The following is a 20997-nucleotide window of genomic DNA, read 5'->3' on the forward strand; positions in this document are numbered from 1 at the left end:
GGCAGGGCCGCACGGTGGTCTAGTGGTTAGCATGTTGGCCACACGGCCACAGTCTGGAGATTGGGAAAACCTGGGTTCGAATCTCTGTTGGGCATTTCTGTGGTTGTTTTTTATAGTCTATGGTAGTTTCAGGAAGAGTTTACATGCTCAGTGGGAAATTACACTGATGAGGGGACAACATGGCTCATAGAAGGATGTACGTTAACTTGTGCTTTACAGCACAATAACAAAATAATATCCATCAAGTTTTCGGTTTTGACAGTAAACCTGTGATAATAAAGATGCTGCGATATGAGCTTTGATGTGGGGTGAATGGAAGAGGAAATTAAAGATGCGCCTTAGACACAGAAGAGGCAGCGAAGGTGCTGAATAGTGCGGACCTCACTGATATTGCTCTTACAATTTGCATAAAGGGAGTGAATGAAAATGCAAAAATTATACTTTCCTTAAGCAATAATCCAGAACTAGAAATAGAAAACAAGTTGTGCCTTTATGTCATGAGCCTTTTCTTCCACAAATCACAAACTTCGTGTGAAAGATTGCACCTTTTCACTCGCATGATTTATTCATTACTGTCCAATTACCCATGCATTTGAGGACACCAATACTGAGATATTAAAGTTTGAACATGCACAAAACAGTGGTAAGGAAAATACATTAAGAACTAACAATGAGGGGAAAAACAGAGAGACAGCGTGGTAAAACACATTTTCTTGTGGCCACACATAATTGTGGTTTTTAATGTGGGCCCAATTAGTACGATCCATTAAGCTGGAGTGCTTGAAATGGACAATTATTGTACATATTTCATCACATTGGAGGCTGACTGCCATACCCGAAGAACACAGAAAAATACAGGGTGTCCTTACAGTATGGACACATTTTCAACATCTTATAAAATTGTAACAAATAACGTCTTCAATGTAATTCCACAATTGCTTTGTGGCTAGTTATTGGCCAGTTTTTTTACTCCAATAACATCCAGTGCATCAGGTATATTAAACTATGTGCTTTTATAATGCTAATAATGATCAGTGTTTAGAGGTCTTTATTTAACAAAATGGGTATTTATCTAAAAAAAGCAGCATATAAGTCCTATCAGTCAACAAATGTGTTATGAAGGAATTAAAATACATGGGCTGTCAATAAATTAAAATATTTCATCGTGATTAATCCAGTTTTGTCCATAGTTAACTCAATTAATCACAATTAATCACAGATAAAAATACGTTTTTATCTATAATAAGTAGGGATCTAAATCTGTGGTTAACGATTCGATATGCATCTAGATACACGGGTTAAGATACAATTAAAAAACAATACATTATAAAAACAACGGTTTGTCATAATTCGATACAGTGTACAAACAATACAAAAAAAAATGTTAAATTGTATGATAGTTTTAGCCTTCTATCTAAGATGACACTGTGAGTCTGACTGTTATATTGAGTAATGACCTCCTGTGATGTTCCTGTAGTGTTCCTGCAGTGTTCCCTCACTACATCAAGGTTCACCTTTCGCGGATTTGAATATTAAAAAATGAGGTCCATCAGCCATCAGGATTTTTACAATTTTTCTTGACGTACAGAAGGTTTCCAGAGTAATATTTAGAGTAGGTGAGGAGGAGCTGCGCTGCTGCAGGGGAGCCTAATACCATGTCAGTCGCCTACTGCATAGTAATGACTGTCAATGTGACTTTGTAATGCAAAACACAACACACACACACACACACACACACACACACAGCACAGACGTGAACAAAAACAAGATGGACAAACAACAACGCTGGTTCAAAACATGATTCATTATGCCCTTTTACCCCAGATGCACTAATAGCCAATTATTTCTGATATTCATTCCAGGGTAACAGCGACTGAGTGATTTCACCGACAACACACTGCAGGCTATGTCCTCTGAACTATGTGGCTTCATTCATGATGGTTATGTCTCTAGTGGTCACTGGGGGCCGGGTTTATAGAAATGGACCAGGCGTCTCTGCAACACTGACATGTGTAGAACCAAAGTAAAGAATAAAGCCCTGTTTCAAGTCATGGATGTTTTCCTCACACTGTACCTGCCATGCTGGCTGTACAATGTATTTGGAGACCAAAAACACACCACACTGCAGTAAGACCCTTTGGCATTTAGAGTAAAATAATTTTAGTTTGCACCATGGTAGTGCAATATTCCTCATTGTGCCTGGATGTGGTCTCCAAACTGCTGCGAAGTATATTATTTGTTTGTTTTTGTGCAAGCAAGTTAAGTATTATGTGCTACAGTCTGCTGCGTACATGGGAAAAAAGAAAAGGTGAATCTTATACATTCATCACAAATGGGGATTTGGCCAGGTTTGCACCCCCCCCCCCCAAAAAAAAAAAAAAACAACAAAGAATGAAAATACAAATACAGAGCTACAAGCATTGTTGTAGACAGGAGTGGGTATATCTGAAGGCAGCGTCCCTGTAGCGCAGCACTCAGGTTTTTGGAGTGTGCTTGGCTCATTAGCAGCTCAGGATGTGTGAGCATGTGGCTGCCTCTGGGTTTGGACTCACCTTGACATATCGGTGACATCAAAGTGAATATGCGAAAGCCGTAATGGGAACTGCGCCGCTTATAGGTGACAGACGTTGCAACAAACAACCCGGCAAGCGGAACCTGTGCGTGTGACAGATACAAAGAAAAAAAGAGATGGGGAAAAACAGATCATTTGTGTCAGTCAGTCAGTCACAAAGGAACAATATCCAGAAACCAAACTGTGCAGCTTTGAAATGAACATGGACAGATTGCACATTGCTTTACCGTGTGTTCAAATGGAAAAGGACATGCAAAACAAAACCTGAGCTCAAACACAGTAATCACTGCTTGATGCACTGGAAAATGTTTGTTTTTTGTATGGTTTTCTGAAAGACACAAATATCAACCATCTGAATCTCTTTCTGCTAATGTCACAGGGGATTGGTAGCAGACCTCAGGCTATTAAAGTTTCTTCGGAGGAGCAATCATCTGTTATTTTGTGGGACGGTAGACAGCCCACTTATTCCCTGCCTGGATGTCACCATAGTCTGTTTACCTGCACGCGAGGAACTTCGGCACTTTGGAGCAGAAAAAGGAACCTTCCACATTGGTTTGAGTGATGACTGCACTCTTGAACTCTCCTTCTGAGTCGTACCACCCACAAAAAAGGAATGTGCTCCCTGGTGTGTCTCTGAGTTTAAATGGTTAGGTATGTTCTGTCCATCCATCCATCTTCTATACCGCTTATCCTGAACAAAAACCTGCCCTCATTAGGGTCATTTGAGTAAGCTGGCGCCGATCCCAGCCGACTTCAAGCCAAAGGCGGGGTACACCCCCGACTGCTTGCCAGCTAATTGCAGGGCACATACAGTCCTGTATAGACCACATGTGTCAAGCTCGTGCCCTGGAGGGCCGAGACGCTGCAGGTTTTCTCTCCAATCAGTTTCTTCAGCAGGTGATTTCATTGATGAGCTCCTTCTCTCAAACTGAAGGTGTTGATCATTAAAATCACCTGCTTTAGTGACTGGCTGGAAAGAACACCTGCAGTGTCTGGGCCCTCCATGGCACGAGTTTGACACCCCTGGTATAGACAAACAACCACAAACACTGATATTCACACCTACGGACAATTTAAAGGCTCCAGTTAGGCTAACATACATATTTTTGGAAGAAAACTGGCGAAAACAGGGAACACAGGGAAAATATGCGTACTCCACACAGATGCCCGAATAGCGATTCGAACCCTTTGATCCCCTGACTGTGTGGCCAAAATTCTAACTACTAGGCCACAGCGTGGCAGGCATTTTTTGTCTTAAAGTAATTATTGGCAGATGTTTAAACCAACCATATGTAATAATTTGATCTTGAAAAAAGCTGGGATCCAAGGAGAACAGCATCTCTGTCATTACCACACTGTGATTCCAAACCACACCTTAGTGTGCTGTGAGAGATTATCAGGTGCGCTGCAGGAAATGATCCAATTTCACTTAATTGGGGCAAAAAATATTATTTATCGCCGGCAAATGTAAGTATGCCAGTGATTTATCGTGACAGGCAGGACAATCAAATGCTCTTCCGCTGGATGGTAAAAGGTACATAATTCTATAATAACTAGGGATGTCAAATTTAACGCGTTCACAACTTTCCTTTTACGTTTTTTCTTGATGCGCGATTAACGTGCGCGTTAACGTCCTGTTTAACCCTCGGCCTGCCCCGCAGTTTTAAGGCGTGGCAGTTATGGTGGAGCGAGAAGTGGGAACAAATATTGAGCAGAAATGGGAAAAGTAAAGGGTGTTTTGGATGGTATGTTTACTCCAAAGGCAGGCTGGCAGATGGCTCTCTCTTGACAAGACCAAAGTTATTTGTGCCACTGTGAGTTGAGTTGTCACAAAGTACGTAGGAAGAAGAAAGAAGTCACTGGCGCACTGCAGGTATGTCATTAATTGTCATTTACACTGCGGTATCTTGGCATACGAGTTTCCCAACTAACGAGTGTCTTTTAGATGTGAGCCGTCTTTCGGCTGTTTTTTTTGTTTTGAACTGCTAGCTAAAATTGGGGCTAGGAGCGGCTAGTTACAGCCATGGCCCGACGACAGCTATTCGTGGGCTTCTGTCAATGACCGCGACTCTAAATAGCATTAGCAACGCGCTAGCTCGTCACCGGGAAATATTTTCAGCATCAGTAAAACATACATACATTGTAGCAATCTAGATGACCTTATTTATTATGTATTGTGTAAAACTATGACAGGAACAACATCAAACTAAAAGAATGAATACAGATTCACTTTCCACCAACCAGTACGAGCTTGGACTTTGTGTTTCAGAGAGGTGCACCAACATATACTGTATGCACATTAGCACTCAATAAGGTAATCATATCTTACCTTCATGCATTCCCACATAGTATTAGCATTTGGGACCAAATAAGAGGTCAAAGACAAACCAGAAAAATACAGTATAGTAGTCTTATCCGTTCAGCGTGGGAGAATATGCTTTGCGAAGTTAAAGGGTGCGGTCACGGACCGTCGAACAAAGTGGGACAAGTCGCCGCTCGCATTAAAGATTAAAAACTGCGGTATTTCTAACTGTATAAAATAATGGCCCATATTTCCAGAATTGATATTTACAAAAAAAAAAAAAATTAATTATTTGATTTTTCATTTTTGTGTGTATTTTTTTTTCATCATTGCACCTGAATGTTGGGGAGCCCTGCCTTACAGCATGCTTGGGGATATGATGTGCTCTTTTTCACATTTGAAAATACTGTAAGAATGCCACTTTTATAGAGTTGGCTTCTTTATTTTATAATAAATGTCTACATCAACAAATGTATGCGTTGAATCGTATCGAATCGTATCGTTTGTACACTGTATCGAATCGTTTTTAAGATATATTGTTTATGAATCGTATCTTAACCTGTGTATCGATGATGCGTATCGAGTCCTTTACCACAAAGAGATTTACATCCCTATTTGTTATAGATAAAAACTTCTTTCTATCTGCGATTATTGTGATTAATTATGAGTTAACTCTGGACAAAATGTTATTAATCACTATTAAATTTTTTAATCGATTAACATAACCAGTTTCCATTCATACAACAGAATGAGTCGTGGCCTGCTTGCTTTGATATAACATTTTAGTTCAATAAAGGTTGGGAAACACTGGTCTATGGTAGACCGGTGTAGCTTCTGATCATACAGTGTCTTTGCTGCTTTGAATATGACAACGTGGCATTTTGAAAATTCAATAAACAGTATTATACTGATAAATTTGCACCAGACAAATGATCTTTGTTCATGTTAACGCTTCCCCCTATAAATCATCTTAGAATTTTCTAAAGCGCACAAGGCTTAAGTGTCTTGTTCAAGCACGTGACCGACAACCCAACGTTGTACTTTCTGAGTAATGAAATGGAAAATGAACAAAGCCTTTGCAGAAAATGTATTAATGACTCTTAATTATCTTCTGTAAAGAGATCAAGCGGACATGTAGGGCATGCTAATTCATCTTATACTGAACATTTATACTGCAGCAATGCCATTATTGACATCCCACTGAGAACAGTAGGCCTGCTAGTGTTCATTCATTTTTGATAACGATTTGCAGTCACATTCACACTTATGGATTTATTTAGGATCTTCAAAGAATTTAATACAGATTTTTCTGGGATGTGAGAGTACCTGGAGAGAAAACATACAAGCACAACATCACCCAAGGGGGATTAACCCTAGAACCCAATCCTAACCTTATTCTTGCTGTGAAGAAGCAGTGCTATCAAATACAGCGGGACCTTGGTTAGCGTACATCACGGTTAGCTCATTTTTGGTCATAATTTTTGCCTGGTTCACGTACATTCTCAGATTAGCATACAATATGGTGCACGTCTTGTCGTGTTATTAATACACTGGTGAGTCCATCTGTGTTTTTTGACAAATTTGTGTCACAAAACGTCCTTGTTAGCTTTGTGTTAACATGGACATCAGAATCGAAAGTCATTGTCCTCCAGCTCCTCTGGAGTTCTTTGCTAACAACCACAGTTATTTACATCTCTGCTTTTCTTATTGATCACGGATGAAAAATATCCCACAGGGAGCCAAAAAAAAATGTTGTAAGTTCCAGCATTTTGAAAAAGAAGGCCTATTGAACTAATAGAAAAACACAGAGGTGGTGTCCATGTGGATCTCGCTGACTCACAGCAGTCTTTGCTAACAAGTCTTCAATCAATAATAACTTTGGGTGTCTGGAACGGATTAATTGGATTTTCATTCAAAACTCGGTTAGAGTTAGGAGTGCCCCGATTAAAATTTTCTGGCCGATCACTGATCTTTAAAAAGCTTGACCTGCCGATTACAATTTTGGCTGATACAGATTTGGCACAGTACCTAAACGATTGTTAGTAGTTCTGAAGTAAAGGAGATGTCACGAGATTAGAACATGGTCATAAATTAGCCGCACCGCTGTATAAGCCGCAGGGTTCAAAGTTTAAGAAAAAAGTAGCGGCTTATACACCGGAAATCATGGTATATCAGTTCCTTTTAGTCTTTTGTCTTTTATTTTTCGCATTTTAAAAACAAACAAAACTTGCACAACAGGTTACACTGCAGACCTGATTTGAGTCTCTTACCAATAATAAAGTGCACAGAAACCGAACTCCATCATTTTCCTTGTAGTAGCTTTGCTCTTTCCACTGCTCATCAGCGTTAACAGCGGGTCGCTGCCTGGATCTTTGCTCCGGGTAGCGTTGGCTTTAGCTTTAGCTCGATTACCAACTGTCAGTCTGGCAGTGGCTGACTTTCAGACCTTTGCAGAGGAAGATAAGATCGGTGGATAACATCAGTGATAAGATGTAATGATTGGCCAATCCCCCAAAATTAAGGAAATCAGCAGTGCATGGTTTGAGTATGTTTTGGTTTGAGTCTGATCGTCTGGAAGGGATTGACGACACTAACCAGGGTTCCACTAAAACTGTTGCTGTGTCTGTGGCCAAACAAAGCCGATCAATGTCCTTGGTTATCTGTTTAAAATGATGCAAAGTATGTGGAACCGAGTAAAAATGTGCTCACATTCCCTCCAACTTTTCCTACAGTACATCCAACAAATGCATTGCCAATTTGGCAAAACTTGCCACAGCAGCACTAATCTGTGTCGGAGATGTATCGCTTTTAAACGACTCATTATCTGGAGTTAATTCAGCAGCCTGAAGCTGCACAGCACAAACCTGACGCCCTTCCTTTTTTCATCCTTGTCTGCTTCCTCTCTATCGTCTAGTCTTTTTTTTTTTTTTATTAAAAAGGAAATCTCTAGGCGACAGTTCAAGCTGTGATTCAAACAATTTGGTTTTATGTAAAAACAAGAATTGTACTTTTGAAGGATTTGCTGGTCAAGCTTGAAAAGCTTGGGCTGGTTTCACAGGAGATGACAGAGCAAAAAATGAGTTGCAATTTTGAAGGCTTGTCGCTCAATGTTAAGTCATTCAGTACCAAAGTTTTTTTCACGTTTTTTTGCGTGAGAGGCAAAAAGAGATGATGACGCAAGTGCACAATAAAAGACGCCACGTTTCATGCAGTTTTAAGCCATAAAAACAGCCACAAGGTGGCAGAAGTGCATTTGATAAGAGCTCGGCATGAATCTTTTCCATGTATTAACGCACTCGACAGCAAGGAGGACGTGAGAGCGCGTGGAGGAGTGCAGTGTACGTTATGGAATCACAGGAGTGCCAAAATTAAAAGGGTGTGGAAATACAAAGAGAATCAATAATACAAAAATATACAAATATGGAAATACAAAGAGATTCAATAATAAAAAATATACAAATGTGGTCATATTTTTTTTTACCATTTTCTCTTAATTTTTTCTGTTTTGTCTTTGTTTTTTCATTTTTTCATTGCATTTGGTAATGCCATGCAAATGGGGGCCTGTGGGACCGGCAGCTGTGGGCTGTGGACCCTGTGGTCCTTCTGCCAGGATTTGCATGGTATTACCAAATGCAATGACAATATGCAATGCGAAAACGCAATTGGAAAAGACAAATACAAAACAGGAAAAACAACGGCAAATTTGAAAAAACAAAGACGATACAGAAAAAAATAAGAGAAAATGGTAAAAAAAATGACTACACTTTTCTTTTTTTTTTGTTATTGTTTCTCTTTGTATTTCCACATTTGTATATTTTTGTATTATTGATTCTCTTTGTATTTCCACAAGTATTCCCTTGTAATTTTGGCACTCCTGTGATTCCATAGTACGGAAGGTTACGCATTGAAATTATAACGTATGCACACGCGCGCACACGTGCACCCCATGTGAAAACGGTCAATAGTTCATGGTGTTATATTTGTAAATAAATTGCTATTTCGATGTAAAACAACCCCTTTGTTGTTTAGGTTGTGGTATAGTTGTTCAGATATTTGTGCTGTCACAAAAGCAAAAAAGTAGTACCAAAGTGAAAGTTATGCTTGAAATGCATCTTTTCACAAAAAGCTGCTTTTCTCCCTTTTTTAGTTGAGAACTGACATTCCCCTGAAACTTACCTACGTTGTACTGCTGATTACTAAAGAACGGAAACATCCATCCGAAACAAACTTTTTTTTTTAGGTAGGTTCCATGTTTATATAACCATAGAACACAATATTCACTGTGCATTGAAGAATCTGTCAAAATCGTCTAAAATGGTCGGTACTGAAGGGGTTGAATTTTGAAAAAAAAAAGAAAAAAGAATCAAACTGAGCATCTACGTGACAGTTTGGGTGTTTGGATCGGACCACAGGGGTTGCACCTTTTTTCCGATATCTGATCCCATAAATTTGGCCAGTATCGGCTCAATGAACAAAAGCTCAGTTCATTGCCAATTGTTTAAAAGCTTATCTTTCCAGGCTCTCACTGATGGCTTACGTGATTCCACAAGCACTGCACTGTAGAGATAGTGTTGTACACACAGAGGTGTGTTTTACTGTCTCTCCTCCCAGTTCATCCATGATAAGCATCTGTGATCAAGGGCTTTTACTGTAGCCGAGATGATGTAATGTATAAACTATTCATGAATATTTCCAACTGGTTCAATATTTAATCCTTAATTATATTTTAAATGGGGATGATATTTTAGGGTTTTTTTATGATGAGTAGTTTGAATTTATTCACATTATTGTTTTTTTTTTACACTTTATATTTTACACTGTACACTGGTATATATTATACTATACATTTTCACTAGAGCAGTGATTCTCACTGATGTCAGTCTGATGTTTTAGCTGTGCTATCCGCTTGCGACGCTGCCACGAGGTGCGTGCCATGTGATTCTGGGCAACTTTGTGAAGCTTGAGCAGGAGGGGAAGGACATCAAGTGGGGAATTAACCTGCCCGTCCGTCGGACACACAGCTGCAGATATCCGCGAGAGAAGAGAGCGCCATAAAGAGAGCGACGGTGTCTCATTGCCGCAGGTCACGCTGAGTGTGTGGGGGAATTCTGCCCACAATTAAGACTCCCACGTATGACAGCAAAGCAGCCTGGGAGATGTTTCATGCCTAATCCAAACTATTGGTCCAGGCTGGCAGATTGTCTACAGAAGAAATGGCTTTCCTGTTATTATTAAACTTACCTACTAAGTTAAAGCATTTTGAATTACACTTTTTGTTCATCTTTGATTTGCCATGTGTACGAATAGTGTCATGCTCTGCTCTTTGTAGTATTGCCCTCTGTAGCTCCCTCTCCCTCACGCCTGCCTGCCATTTGCAACTATGCGGTCTTTCCAGTCTTTATTCTACTGTATGCTCCACGTAGGCCTGGTAGTTGTGGGATTTCTTGTGCCTCTATTTTTGTGTTCCTCGTCAAGAATGTCACTCGAGCATTGGGTAGTAGTTTGTTTGTTTTGCCATCTGCTTTTTGTTTGCACGGTGTTCCTATTTCCCTGACTTTCCTGACTTGAATTTCTTTTCAATAAGTTACCCAAATCCTAGCAGACTTGTGCTCCATTAATAAATGCGGCATGCGTTGCCTTGAAGTGTTCAATCAGAGCACCTGGACTGACTTGATTTTCTCGAAGATGTTTCACCTCTCATCCAGGTCCAAGTTACTCTGAATCAATTCCTCACATATACCATGTCCTGGAAACTTTTAAAATAAGATAAGATTGAAACAAACTTTTTGTTCAAATAGTTTTGAGATTGTTCATTAAGTTATTACTCTTGAAAAGGTCATTAAACTTGCTTTTGCACTACCTTAAATTCCATATATTTTCATTGAATATATAATATTTGAGAAATTTGACTGGAAAAATGTAAACAATTTGGGTCGCTGCTTGTCATTAAGGGGTTATGGTCGGTCCCGCGGCCAAACCAGTTGATGACCACTGCACTGGAAGACAGTCTTCAAACATCACAGCCATGTTTAAAGTGCTCGTGACACCAAAACACGTTAATCGTGTAATTTTTGCCGTGAAAACTAACATTGACAAGCATAGTTCCTGTGTCAGATGTGTGCTCGAATGTTGAAATATATACAGAGTTTTTTCTACTTTACGTCACTGAAACCAATATTCTTCCGGAGACTGCAGAAGAAGGAGGGAGTGACGTTTCGCCGCTCGGAAATGGCCAAGGACTGCGTTGAATTCTAGGTTGTTGTGATGCAGTTTTGGTCGGATTTCTGTCATTTGTTTTATCTTTTAATTATGCCTGCTAGTTGTGGAAGGCGTTTGCTCGAACACTCGAGGAGACGGAGCAAGCCTGCTCACATTTCCAAAAAACGCCCTTCGCCGCATCAGATTCTTCTGTGTTTGGGCAAATTTCGAGGACAGTTGTTTTCATACAGCACCTCAGATAAAGGAAAGTTTGGGACTCAACATGTATTACCAAGGAGTCTATCTACCATCAGCCCTCCCGACAGTCTTTCCTCGACTGAGACCGGCAAAGCACTGATGCAGATGCATGTAAACAAAAAGTCAAAAACCCAGAAGTAGCTCGACCATAGAAAAGCGTACCAAGGTGGCAATAAGTAAATCAACATTTTTCTGCTAATATTCTCTATTAATATTCTACGAATCTTAGAGTAATAATATGGGTTTTCATGCCACATTGTCAGCTAAACATGGAATCCTGTCACTCGTCTCATAGCCTGTCTTGCAGTCGATCTGTCAGCAAATTCATATTTTTGTACTAGATGTACTCTATCCATCTTAATATGGGTTTTCATGCCAGGGCTAGCTAAACAGTAATCGCTGCTCACTGGTCTGCATAGAGCGGTCAGTGTCAATCACTGCCAGTCAAACAACATATCTGTGGTGGCTGTTTTTTTGTGTGTGTTATATCACAGTCATCCGAACACAATATCGGTGAATGTTATTGTGTTATTGTTGTGAACATGTCACTTTCTTCCCTTTGCTGTGCGTTCATGGCTGTGTTTGGTTGAATCTGGTTACCGGAAAGCGTCCTCAACGTGACCACAGCCAGGAATGCAGAAAATTGACCTGGGGGGTGTTTGAAAGTCACGCCTTCATTTCTCACTCGTGTTTTATAGTGGTTTACCGGCGGATGACAGCAGTATGACAAAAATATTTTATTAAGTGCCTACATTCATTTTGTTATTGTTTTTTTAAATTTCACTTAGCATTTACTTAGTTAAAAAAAATAGCATTAACAATTTAGACGGTCTAACATGTGATTGTCCATCTCCATCATGTTCTGTCAGTCCTAGTTAACTATACCACCACTGCAAACATGCTCTGTTATGTTTATCTCTGCATAAGAACAAGAAGACTGTTGTCAATCACATAGCCACAGTTCACGATCAGTCAAGAATCTAACAAGGTTGCTGACCTCTTGTGTAAATGTAATGATTCATTTATGCCACTGCTTCAAATCACTCTGTAATAATGCAGACTCTTGAAATAGTAGCATTAGATTAATAGCACTTTTAAAAAGCCTTGGGAGAGAAACAGTAATGAAACTGTGCATAGAGACAGGAAGCAGGGGGCGGCAACGTTTGGGGTTTTGATCAAGGGCAAGAAGGTGTGATGAGGGAATAGTGAGGAATAGTGAGTGATTCCTGCAGCTGAAGCTGAAGGTCAAGCAAGCATCAATAAGTAAAAAAAAAGGAATACAAATAGTGAGGATGCCACAATTTCCTGTATGCGATTGCTCCCATTTAAAACTCTGATAAGACTGATAAAGAGGAAAACTTCTCTTCATTTTATTGTTTTGACACCAAGCTTGTCACCAGGCTAAAGCCCCATGGTAACCTTTCACAGGGAATGGAAAGGCTTGAGCTTGAGCTCTTGGAAAGGCAAATTGACAGTGTAGTGTTGCTGTACCACACCCATCACATCCACACTGAAATACATTACCTCTCAGTTGTATGACATTAAACTTGCAGGGGTAATCCTGGGGGATTTATCAAGGCTACATGCCAGAATAGTGAAAATTATCTAAAAGATTAAGTTTGTAAGCAACGTGTACACACAAAAGAAGTTTTACAAAGCTTTTTTGAGCAATTCATTACACTGACAACAAGGAAACACGTGAGCTTTTCTGCAAAGTTGCAAATCCATGTTGGCATATGATTAACAAAGAGCCAGCAGTCTTGTTTCTAGCCTTGAGCATGAAGTAGATTTTGTTTGAAAGGACACATTATGTTGCCGTTAATAATTTGAAACACATTTGAATGGATTTAGTTCCCAAAAAAGCAAAAGAAAGCGCTTTGTAACTTTGTAGTTTGAAGCTCACTCGTGTTGGTGTATTGAGCGCTTTTCTTTACGCTTCTAGCCTAATTGCACGTCAAGGTGAGAAAATTCAACCCCCCTCGCATCGCTGCCTCAGGAGCGGACGGCTGCCTCCTCTCCCCGGTTTCTCAGTCCTGCCTGGCAGCCTGGACCCCAGAGTCCCTTTTGTCATTTCCACTTCAATAACAGCCGCCCTCGCAACGGGAGCCCCCACTGCACTGCGCATTTTCAGGTGTCCCTTGAAAGACCAACCAGCCTTGGCGAGTGGGGGCGCAGAAATTCTGTTTGAAGCAAGTGATCCAACAATGGAACACCTTGATAATCATCAATCACCCAACACTATATTCCAGGATAAAAAGTGAGTGATGAAAAAAAGGGTTCTGAACCAAAGTGTTTGGTTGCATCATCCTATTCATAATGCCCTTCATTGGAGGGCAAGGGGTCACAAACAAACAACTCAGCTAACGGCAGCATCGCATCACGGCAGGGCTGCAAGGCAGGTTGGAGGCAGATTGTAAATTGGTCTTGCCCTGATGCAGGGGGACGGGTTATGCTACTGATGACAGAGAGGGTCACAAAGTGCCGTGGTGTGACTCCGACAGACACTTATTATGCTGAGGGTGTGATCGGTGGGGAGGGAGAGGAAAGAAAGAGCCTGTGCTGAATGGAAGAGCTGTCTGGAAATGATGTTGCTGGATGAACCTTGTGATGATGGGGAGCTCCTGTGGGGAAATAAGGGACAGAAAAACATCCCATCGCAGATGTACCCTTTGTGTGCACAGGACTGTATTCAGATGTGGCTACCTTTCTATGCTGTCCTAGGACTGGTCAGGTGCAGACATTGCCTAGCTTTCAAGGGCTTTGTGAAAACCCTCTACGAGATCAGAATGGATGTTGTTACTCAGCATGGATTGCTGACTGAGAAGGTGCGAGACCTCAAAATTCTTTTGGGTCACATAAATAATGTCTGCGGTGCTTGTGCAAACTGTGTACACATTAGGGGTGCCATGAGACAAGGACTGTATGACTGACAAAAGGGCTCACTCCATTCATTCTGTTGTTCTATGGAACAAAGACAGCAAGGTTCTGAAACCAGACATGGCAATATATTGAGGCAGGCAAAATGACCTATTATTATTGTCCCAAGCCTAGTGCCCACAAGACATTTTTTTTCAGAACAAAAAATCTTGAAACGGGCACTTTCCACGCTGAACTTTGTGCCAAACAGGAAACAGAAAAGTAAAATAAGAGCACAAAACAGATGCAGAAACTTAAGAAAACCAAAACTAAAGTTCAAACTGTCAAAGCGCTGGATATGTGAGGGGGAAGTAAGGTGTCTTTCTTCATTACTTCTAATCAAAGTACCTGCCCACATGGGAACGTTCCTGGGATATTTTTTTTGGCGGGATCTGTGCCAGATTAGTAAATAGTTGCATCCAGACGGGAATGGATCACTGGTTGAAAATGATGTAATACATGATGCACACCTACGTGTGGCGCTGTAAAAAGACACACAGACGGAACCACGTGACGTTTTAGAAAAGGAACGGATTGCTCGTCTATACGGAAACGACGAGCCGGTGTTTTCAGATTTTCCCACCCTGGAAGCTGTTTAAAAAAAATACCGTTTCAGGGACCGAACGACCGAGGAGTAGGAGTGACGTTGGCCATGTGGCAGAATTTTTCGTTCAAGTCCGAAAAAAGAAGTTGCAGCTGAGTGCAAATCTTGTCATGCACAAGTTTCCCAATGTGGCACAGAACCGGGAAAGTTTAATTCGACCGACCTCATCGCGCATGTGAATCAGCATCACAAAAAACAGCATGAGGGTTTTCTCAAGACCATGGAGGCTAAGAAACAAACCTAAGGCTCCCTCAAACAACCAACGCCGTTCGAAACATCTGCAAAGCATGACAAACTCCCACGGGACAGCAAAAAGTCATTCGCTATAACAGAAAAGAGTCATTCCGTGTCGGTGGTGAGTAATGAAGCGTTTAAAACGCAAACCTCACTACATTGTCCCTAGCTGCCATTACATTGTCAATAAAACTATACGCCAAATGCATAAAGAAGTAAATTATGTATGAATCATGCTGATATTGGTTCAATATCTCAAGGCCGTAATATCGGTATTGTATTGGAAGTGAAAAAGATGCATGGGGACACCGCTATGTAAGACAGACCTAACCCCAGAAATGTCTACCTTGTTGTTCAGTGCTCTTATACCATAACGTGATGTACAAGGTGCGTCTATCTCGGTGCTTTGCGTAAGCATCAATCCACAAAGCAATCTAAAACGTTAGCTGGACGATCCAAGTCCACTAAAATAGCTTAGTTTCTCAATCCAGTCCGTCAAGATCATCAGTTGAATCGAGAATGACAGATTGTTACTCAGCCAATACCCAGATCCAATTATCATCCTGTCAGATGAAAACCGTGCATGTCCTTTGGCCAATCACGATGTCCACACAAAGTGTCCTCACCTTTGCTGAAAGTTGAGATGTTGCTGGAAGTGTGACGAAAAAGACTGTATTGCTGAATATTCTAAATAGTACAAAATGAAGGAAAGAGTAGCTTTATTAATCATCCATCCATTTTCTATACCGCTTCTCCTCTTTTAGGGTCGCGGGGGCATGCTGGAGCCTATCCCAGCTGACTTAGGGCGACAGGCGGGGTACACCCTGGACTGGTCGCCAGTCAATCGCCAGTCAATGTGCACAGAACACACGGAGGGCATGAGAAACAGCAATAAAACAATACAAGACAATTACATGGAACAGTAATAAAAAAGAACACAAGCTCTAACACGCATGTTCCATGTCAGAGAGGTATATAGTCTACTTTGTGTCAAAAAGGTATTTATGACATGCCTTGATTGATTTATGGTCCCTGTCATAAAAGTTTATGATATGGCAATAAAACAATACAAGTTTATGATATTGATTGATGGGTGTGTCTCAGCATGTGTGACTGGGGTCCCCATACCGCCCCCTCCGGCCTCTCTGTGTGTCTGGCAGTGTCTCAAACATGTAGTTTTCCCATATAAACCAGCCAAATGCAAAGACAGTCAAAACAATGCAAACTCTTTTTTTACCATAGTCCCATTGAAACAGTACAAATAATACTGCTAAAACAGTCAAAACGTTGCATCCTTAGCTCACACGTTCCCATTCAAACCATATAAACCAGCCAAGTGCAAAGACAGTCAAAACATTACAACCTTAGATACCAGTCTTTCTACTACAGCTATTTTGTTAAAAATTATATTTTTTAAGAAAATATCATGATTGCCTGTCAGTCATCCATCCACCAGCCTTGTTTCTTCAACAGCAAAGTACAAATGATACATCTCGGCCACTCCCCCCTGCATCTAGACCACTCCCCCCAACCAGCTGATACAATTACTGTTGAAAAATCACAGCTATCAGCTTGACCCCTTGGGGTTAAAACAGACTTTATACATGAAAGCAAATAAAGGTGATGTACCACAGAGTCAGGAAGCTGTAAAAAAACAGGAAACCTTGGGACAACTGTCTTATCACCCCCCATGACTTATCAACTGTGGATCATTACAATCGTCTCAAGTGCCAAAATACAAGAATGTACTATATTCTATTTATTTATTATTAAACACAGTACCAGTATACTGCAAGTACCAAAATACAAGAATGTACTATATTCTATTTATTTATTATTAAACACAGTACCAGTATACTGCAAGTACCAAAATACAAGAATGTACTATATTCTATTTATTTATTTATTCATTTCCAAACGCAGTACAAGTATATTGCAAATACCAAAATACAAGAATGTACTATATTATATTTATTTATTCATTTCCAAACGCAGTACAAGTATACTGCAAGTACCCAAATACAAGAATGTACTATATTCTATTTATTTATTTATTCATTTCCAAACGCAGTACCAGTATACTGCAAGTACCCAAATACAAGAATGTACTATATTCTATTTATTTATTCATTTCCAAACGCAGTACCAGTATACTGCAAGTACCCAAATACAAGAATGTACTATATTCTATTTATTTATTTATTCATTTCCAAACACAGTACCAGTATACTGCAAGTGGCCAAGTACAAGAATGTACTATATTCTATTTATTTATTTATTCATTTCCAAACGAAGTACCAGTATACTGCAAGTACCAAAATACAAGAATGTACTATATTCTATTTATTTATTTATTTATTTCCAAACACAGTGCGAGTATATTGCAAGTACCCAAATACAAGAATGTACTATATTCTATTTATATACTGTATTTATTTCCAAACGCAGTACCAGTATACTGCAAGTACCCAAATACAAGAATGTACTACATTCTATTTATTTATTTCCAAACACAGTACCAGTATACTGCAAGTGGCCAAGTACAAGAATGTACTATATTCTATTTATTTATTTACTTTGAAACGCATCAGCCTTTGCCCCCCCTTACCTAGTCTTTGTGAAGCTTTGATCAACAAGGCTCCTCTTGGAACTTCTTCTCCTGGCTTGTTTGTCATGAATGAACATCCTGACTCGGGTCCATTTGGTGTGACTTCTCTCGGGAGTCCATCCTGACCTCATCTCCATTTGGTCTGCTTTCTTATGTTAAAAATGTTTTGCATCGTGACGTCGTCCTCTGAGCATGACGTATTGGACTTGTAGAGCTTTCCTCACACAGCCATGCTATCCCTGCAGCGTCTTATCTTTTAATCAGCACTCTAGTGTTATGAAGGACTAAAGGAAGGTAGACTTGCAACCATTTGGGCTCTGTTAATAAAAATAAAAAGTCTAGAACATGCTGTATAAAGATGATCTGAAACGATAGATAGTGACTTTGTTAGGTATGTGTCCTTCTGAAAGCCTTTCCTACAAAGGCACGTCTTGATTGAAAGGTGTGAATGTTGGTCATGAGCAAACCTGATTGTCCTGATGCATACATTTGACATTAAGGGCCAGTTCCTCCCCCTAAAGTGGATGCAAATATGGATGTGTATGTAGCATGTTGTGATAGTAAATATAATATTGGTCATATGTAAACAGTATATATGTGTCTTTCTGTTAGCCAACATGCAGTATGTACAGTATTTGCATCCACTTTAGGGGGAGGAATTGGCCCTGTAATGTCAAATGTATGCATCAGGACAATCAGGTTTGCTAATGACCAACATTCACACTTTTCAATCAAGACACTCCTTTGTAGGAAAGGCTTTCAGAAGGACGCATACCTAACAAAGTCACTATCTATCGTTTTAGATCAACTTTATATGTTCTAGACCAGGGGTCACCAACGTGGTGCCCACAGGCACCAGGTAGCCCCCCCACGACCACATGAGGTGCCCGCAAGCCTGCTTTTCATTCAGGTTTTCAGTTAATAATGAAAGAACAGTAGAAAGAAATGCATTCTGAAATACAAAATGTGAGTTGTGGACACCAGCATTTTGTTCATGTTCTGGTAAAACAAGCATATTCGCTTTGTTTGGGTTTCAAATAAGCTCTGAAAATAAATGTTACAAAAATGAGTAGCTCCTGGCCATTTTCATATTGTAAAAGTAGCTCTCACAAGGAAAAATGTTGGTGACCCCTAATCTAGAGAACGTGCTGGAGAACTGCACACATGTTTTATTGTCATTTATACAGTGGTACCCTGCCATACAAGTAACTAACCACCTAATGAGTGTTTTTTATTAACGAGCCAGGTTACGAGCTGCTAATTACCGGCAGGCATTGCTGAAGGCAGCTATTTAGAGGGCTTATGTCATCTTAGTATGTCAGGACAAAGGCAGAAGTGAGCGAGCACGCACCCAGCGCTCTCGCGTTCATTGACGTAATTATTATTATTATCTAATATTAGCGTGTGTGCTTGAACTGCTGTTTGCCAAAGAGGACAGAATAAAACGTGCACGTTGTTGAAGTTGCCAGACCAGGAAAAGTGTGCAGACTAAACACTTTTCAACTCTGCAAAACACTTGGAAAATAATAATTAGCACTTCTCGGGACATTCCACACAGGTATCAAACATCACATACCAGTGGCTGTGGTCTCTGGCCTTGTAGATTCTAGCGTTATCTGTTCCAGTGGTGTCCTTGGTCATCTCAGCTTTACCGGACCAATAAATCTCCAGCTCGTTCATCATTTATTTCACCAATGTGTCAAATTCATATCAAGGTTCAAAGCGTTGGGTATCAACATCAAAAGCGATGTAACACCTTAACTTCTGATTCCGCCCTGCTCTATTTTAAAAAAGAAAACACAACAGACTCTCATTTTAAGGTTTCGACGTTGGACTCAATGAAAAATGGCTTTGTTGTGAGAGGTGGACATGATAAATGGCCTGTACAAATTCTGCTCTTGGAGCTCAGTTCTAATTCTATGCATTAAAACGAGGGTATGGCGATGTCAAGGCCACCACAAGGTGGCAAGTCACTGCAATAGGTTCATGAAAGCCACTCTATAAGGTGTGATTTGTGGAGGGTGTGAAAACACAAAGGGCCACTACAACAGATTTAAATGGCAGTTAAAGGGATTGAATTCAGTAATGGTTCCGTTATGCATCCGGTTGCTACATTCGAGGCCAACACGAATGGCCACATTCCAGGTTAGGGTAAAAAAAAAGCCTATTATGATGATTTCCCAAAGCAATTTTGGCACCATTTGTCATGCGTCTTAGTATTTTTAGCAAGGGGATGTTTTTCTTATTACAAATTTATCCCAACTATGCTGCTGAAAGAGACTTAGTTCACAAAAGTGAATACAACTTAGAGAGAGGCTTCACTTCACCAATTTCAAAACAAAAGCTGCTTGCAACCTTCACTTGAAATGAATCTCTTATTTGCCAAGACACGCTTTGACTAGCAAGGCCAGCGCTCCCTGCTCACGCAGCAACTCTTCAAGTCTCCCCACAAACCATAACAGTGCTCACTCCACAATGCTGCACAGCATGGCGATAATAGGTTCCGATGTTGATGAAAATATTGTTTGCTAGCTAATAGTTTGACCCCCAGTGGAAATGAAACGTTCAGCTCATCAAAAGCACTTCTCTGGCCCTCTGGCTGATATTAACGTGGAAGTTTTAACAGCTCAAAAGTAGTTGGATTTGTAATATATATATATTTTTTAAGTTGATGTCATGATATGTGACATCAACACACAGTGTGACCCATCAGCACACTCCCATTGTCCTCATTTCACTGTTTGTGTGATTTGCCAATACCAAGGGTGTCAAAATGCAAAGCCGACTTCAGGTTTAGGTTTTTTTCATTTTTCATCAAGTATTTCATGAAGTAATGCCCGACTGCACGTCACTGACTCGCTTAAAAAAAGGTATACACACCCCAAATTAGCTCATTAAACCAACAACCAACCTGTTATGACATTATCGTGTTACATTCCTAGTTTATGCATTTATTGATTTGTTCAATGTCGTGGTTGCACAGCGGTGCGTTGTTTCATGTTAAAACTCATATCTTGCCTTGAATCATTTCCTGAGAGTTCTTATGTTCTCCGTGTGTGTGATGTCTCCAGGCGTCTTCCTTCAGTCCCTGAACTATGCATATTTACTGAACATTCCAAGAGGTGAATGTGAATGGTTGCTCTTCTCTATGTTATTTATTGTTGATTAGTCCAGGGTGTACGCCACCTCTCGCCCTCGGTCAGCTGGGATATACAGTCAACTGGAGCTGCAACGACTAATCGATGAATCGATGATTTCGGTATTTCATTTAAAAATGTACTGTAAATATCCTGATTTCTAAATGT

General features: G+C 40.2%; 1 protein-coding gene across 2 annotated transcripts in view; it reads right to left on the reverse strand.

Annotated features, from left to right (window-relative positions):
• LOC129189206 (beta-1,3-galactosyltransferase 1-like) overlaps positions 1–20997 on the reverse strand; it is a 106173-nt gene that overhangs the window by 26897 nt on the left and 58279 nt on the right. Inside the window, exon 3 of one of the 2 annotated variants that reach the window (XM_054790662.1) lies at positions 2553–2655. The exons of the other annotated variant lie outside the window; for it this stretch is intronic. The gene's annotated coding sequence lies outside the window, so the exon portion shown is untranslated. The remainder of the gene's footprint in view (positions 1–2552; positions 2656–20997) is intronic. 2 annotated transcript variants of the gene reach the window in all.

Source organism: Dunckerocampus dactyliophorus, chromosome 1 (assembly GCF_027744805.1).
Source record: "Dunckerocampus dactyliophorus isolate RoL2022-P2 chromosome 1, RoL_Ddac_1.1, whole genome shotgun sequence".
Lineage (NCBI taxonomy): Eukaryota > Metazoa > Chordata > Actinopteri > Syngnathiformes > Syngnathidae > Dunckerocampus > Dunckerocampus dactyliophorus.